Source organism: Etheostoma spectabile, chromosome 17 (assembly GCF_008692095.1).
Source record: "Etheostoma spectabile isolate EspeVRDwgs_2016 chromosome 17, UIUC_Espe_1.0, whole genome shotgun sequence".
Lineage (NCBI taxonomy): Eukaryota > Metazoa > Chordata > Actinopteri > Perciformes > Percidae > Etheostoma > Etheostoma spectabile.
Window position 1 is genome coordinate 7,945,880 of NC_045749.1, and position 4,924 is coordinate 7,950,803.

Consider the following 4,924-nt stretch of genomic DNA (forward strand, 5'->3'; position numbering starts at 1 on the left):
GCTCCCCAGGCTCTTGTCAGCCTTTCCACCCCATACAGTCAGTGAGGTCTCACATTTCATTCAATCCTCACGACAAGCAGTTATGCTAATCTGCCACCAGTGGCATCATATGGCACAATGAATGTAGCTGTCAAGCTAATAATGTGATAAGAGCACAGAGTGAGATGGATGGAGAGGGATGATGATGATGATAATGATGATGATGATGAGTGAGTATAATCACAAAGATAAAAACAAAAGAATACAGCTAACCCTGATAAGGTAGTCATTTCATTCAGAGATGTCATAAGCATTACAGTAGAAAGACAATATCACATATAGTAACTTAAAGATTTAAAGTTACAGTGATAGGTTAGAGGCTGTTGATTACACAAGGATGTCCTTAAGAAATTTAGTATGACACTTCTACAAAGTAAAGACTGAAACAGTCTGACCTATAGTCCCAATATAGGTCAAACTCCATGACAAAATGTTTGAGTTTAAAACGATGAACTTTTCTCCCAACAAACTTTTTTTCAGTAGTTTAAGACTGACACTAATGCATTTTAAAACCAAAGGAGTGGGTTTGAATGGCACTCAGTTGATGAGCCCTCAGGGTATGAAACTTATTCAAAACAAAAAGGATCAATATAATGTTTTAAAAAAAAATGAAAAAAAGCTTTTATATTTAGTTTAAGAAGTGCAGCACTTGATATGAGGATGACAGGCAGGCGTGCGTCTTCTTAAACCACCCACCAAACCAGGGTGCTGCAGCTGCTAGCACACAGAAGGTTGTCTGCTTCTGACACTGTCTAGTGAACTCAGATGGATTGCACATTATGGGAGAATTTGTTGTTGTTTTCTTCCCTTCAAAGGCGGGACGGTGACACCTTAGAATGTTTGATGGATTAGGTGGCTGTGCCTGCTGTGACAGACATAGTCGAGGAGGACAGTCATGATATGACTGATGTCTTTGGTAACTGCCCGTCAAGCAACTGTGATGGAAACCCTTTCCTTCTGACACAATCTCCGCCACATCAGACTGTGGGACTGGAAGGTGGATTACTGAAGAGGCAACTTACGAGAAAATATACAAATATAATATATAATATAATATATCTATTTTCCAGTTAGCTTATTGATTACTCAAAGTACTCTAAAACATTGCATTTTTCAAAACCCTGGGTTGCTATTTTGATTCTTTGTATCATTAAGCACAATGAGAATCTATGCAGAAACCCAATTCAGATGTCAACAAATGATGTACTAACCCACAAATGGTGACCACAGGAGACATCCTGCTTCATGGTCATAAATCTAAAGGATACCAGACAGGCGACTACCTTCACTAACCACCTTATAAAAATGTTAATCAGTTACAGTTTCATTTTTACATATGTCACCCCCCGCACCTCTAGGCTAAAATGTAAGTTCCATCATAGCGATGCAACCCTCAGCACTAACTCATGTATAGATACATACATTGCACTGCACTAAGGGACAATGAGCTACGTAATGGGATTACTGTTAAACAGTTGCACTGTACGGTAAAAATGAGTGCATTGATTAATTAATGTAATTATTTACATGCTATTACACCTTAAGTCGCATTTGAGATATCCTGCTATAATTTATCAGCCAATCGAATCTTAAGTGTTAACACAATCACAGTCTATCTTCTTAGGTGAAAGTACATGTTTTGTGTATTGTTATGTTGATGCAGATCACGCAGTGCAATTTTGTATCATGCATTTTGCATTAAGTAGTTTGTATTTCCGTCTACTCAGACTACATCACTTTCACTTTCATTTAAAGTCTTTACCTTTTAGGCAATCATGAACTGTCAACGGCCAGACTGTTGCATAATATTTTTCTATTTAAAGGGCGCCTGAGTAGCTCACCTCCACCTCCAACCTGCAACACTTTGCTGCATGCCATTTCTCTCTCTCTCCCTTTTCTAAGCTGTCCTATACATATATAGGCCTAAAATGGCCCAAAAATAATCTTAAGAAGTTATGTGCATGACAATGTATATGTACAGATGATTAACGGAATGCAACTGTTTTAAGTCTTTAATAAATGATCAAAAACAGGCAGTACACAAACATATTTCATCAAACTACGAAAATAACCTCACGTCATGCAAAGAGACAGGAAAGTCTGGTGATACTGCATTCCTCCGACTAGTTTAATGTGTTCATCCCTATCCAACACATCTGTTCCCCAAAGCGGCAAAGAATTTGTGGTCCCACCCCGTTTGTTTAGGTGCCCACAGGTTTCACTAGTGTTTGCTCTTTTTTTTTTAAAAGCCTTTCAAGAAATTCAAAGGCCATGGACTTATGGTGTGCTGTGGTTGATAGTGATGCACTCACCATAGAATAGCATGGATTTGTAATAGGAAATAACTGCTTTGATCTGCTGGGAAGGTGACACAGTGCCACAAAACCAGCTGTATGGACTTGTTTTTCATTTCAGTTCATTTATTTATTTTCATGGACTTTCATTATCTATTAAGATTTTAACATCTGTAATTATAGTAAAAAAATTTTTAAATATCATGAATTTAGTTTTTTCAAGTTTAAAGAAATTTTCATTTAATATGTAATCTTAGTCGGATTTGTTCATACAAGACAAAATGTGGTAATGCTTTTAAAGAAACTGTAACAAGATTTCTGTGTAGTTATGTGTGAGTAATAGCTCTTGTTCTCTACTGTAGATTTGATTTATTGTGGAAACTTTTCAAATACAATGAAAGTATTTTTAAGTCCCCATACATGTGCTGAATACTAAATGCAAATTGGTGGTGCTGTGGTTCACATTTGAATACAGAATATAACAGAAGTGTTTCTTACATGGTTTTCCACATGAATGTGTTGTATTTGCCCTCATTCTGGGAAAAACAAATAAATATGATTTAAAAAGAGAAAAAGAGCACTGCTTGAATAGGACATGGCATTGATGTAATTGTGAAATCCTTCAATTTTACATAATTATCATTTCTAGTGTTTGATGAAAGAAGGCAGCTTCAATTCAGTATAAGCGTTAATATATTGAAAATCAGTAGCACAACTCAGCAAAAGCTTGTTATTGTTTCTGTTGCCTTGCGTTATTTGCTGTTCGTGATGTTTAATTGTTTTTCTCTGTTGCAAAGGACAATAGGACACCAATTATTCAGTTCTTATGTCTGGAAAATAACATAATTTTGTGGTTATCTTCTGACTAACTAATTACCTTTTTTCTCAAAAATACACTGAAAGCACATAAAAAAGACATGTATGTGTTTTATAGGCAAATACAGCTCGAATTAAGGTCATACAAACTGTGCTGTGCTCTCCTTCTCTGACTCTTCCCTGACATTACTTCTCAATTTAGTTGTCTGCAGCTTCAAGAAGCACCTTAACTTCTAATTAAATCGTCATGATTACCAGTCTTTTTTTTATTTCTCATGCGTGATTAATGACAGTGACTGAGCAGCACGAAGAGGATAATCTGTCATCTGAACTTGATTTGTTAATGTATTCTGGTAGTTGGCTGTCTTTGAAACATGGCCGCGCTGTATTCACTCTTTCAGAAATTTGAGTGGTTTACCTCCAAGGTGCTTAACACCTGAACTGATTGTTTTTAGTTCTGAATAATATTGTGATTCGACTTGTTATTATAATCACCATTTAGATTCATAATGCTTTCAATCTATGGGATGATCATTGTAGTCAGAGGCCTTGATGTATCATTCCTGTATTCTTTACATAGTATTGGTCCTTTTTGTGTGCACATTGTAACAAGTGCAATATGTCACATTGTCTGTACTTTCTTCTTAAACAGAGGTAAAAAGGCATGTCAGACCTGTCCCATTGATAAGTGGACGGGTCAGTTTATGACACAAACCCGTGAACACTTGGACTGGGTGCCATTGTAAGTTATTAGCTTTGACGCGAGGGTTCAACTCAGTGAACCATGCAGCATGATTTATCTGATTAATTTGTCACGGCAACTCATGAATATTCATAATTTTCACATGACTGAGTCAGATAAAGACTCTACAAAACTAAACTACATGAGCTAGAATTACCTGAGGAGTGTTTTGCTCACGCAGTTCACAGATGAAAGATCTGGGATTTCTGGCACAAAGAATCCATACAAATCAATTCAGTTTGCTCACCATCAAGTGCTTTTGCATTGAAAATATAAACATGTAAATGACATGAGAAAAAGTCAGAGGGGTTTAAAGTTTTACCCTCTAATTTTGAGGTTAAGAAAGACAATGTGAGAAGCCAGGAGAAATGAACAGCGAGGGAGGACAGAAACCAGCAGTAACAACAGAAGTTGATGCAAAGAGGAGAAAACAAAACGTTGGATTAGGAAAACAGATAGGAAACCTGGATTCAGGCATGTATGCTTAATTGTTGACCCAACAGTAACCTCACAGCTTTGTTGTTAGGTAGTACTGTATATTAACCCAACGTTTCCTAAGAGACTCACTGTCTGCCTCAGCAATGACCCTTGTCCTGCTCTGGAGACTAGCAGGCTGCTCAATGCCTTGTGAATATTGATCCGACCCTTCACAGTGTAGATCTCCACTGACCTCCGCACATGCATCCCGCCAAGAAGGCCAAGGGTCCCATTCAATATCATTGTAAAGGACATACTGATGGATTAGGGTACAAAATCTAATTGTAATTTTCCTGACAGAGATTGCGATTTGGGATTTATATTAACTACGGATCGCACCTATGATCTTGTTAAATGAAGTAATAAAAAACAATTGCAAAATCTACTGAAAGTAGGACATTTCTGTAATTTCTGTGACATTATTTCAGCATTTAACTTTGTGAAAAAACAGTGAATATAATAAGTAAAAGTGGAATACAAAAATGTTAAATCAAATCAAAACAAAACATTCAACTGAATATTTCACATACAATTAATCGCGGTCTTCCCGATTAGC

General features: G+C 36.7%; 1 protein-coding gene across 3 annotated transcripts in view; it reads left to right on the plus strand.

The window, feature by feature from the left end:
- The window catches only part of grid1a (glutamate receptor, ionotropic, delta 1a), a 251,913-nt gene that overhangs the window by 206,434 nt on the left and 40,555 nt on the right, over positions 1-4,924 (plus strand). The window lies entirely within an intron of this gene.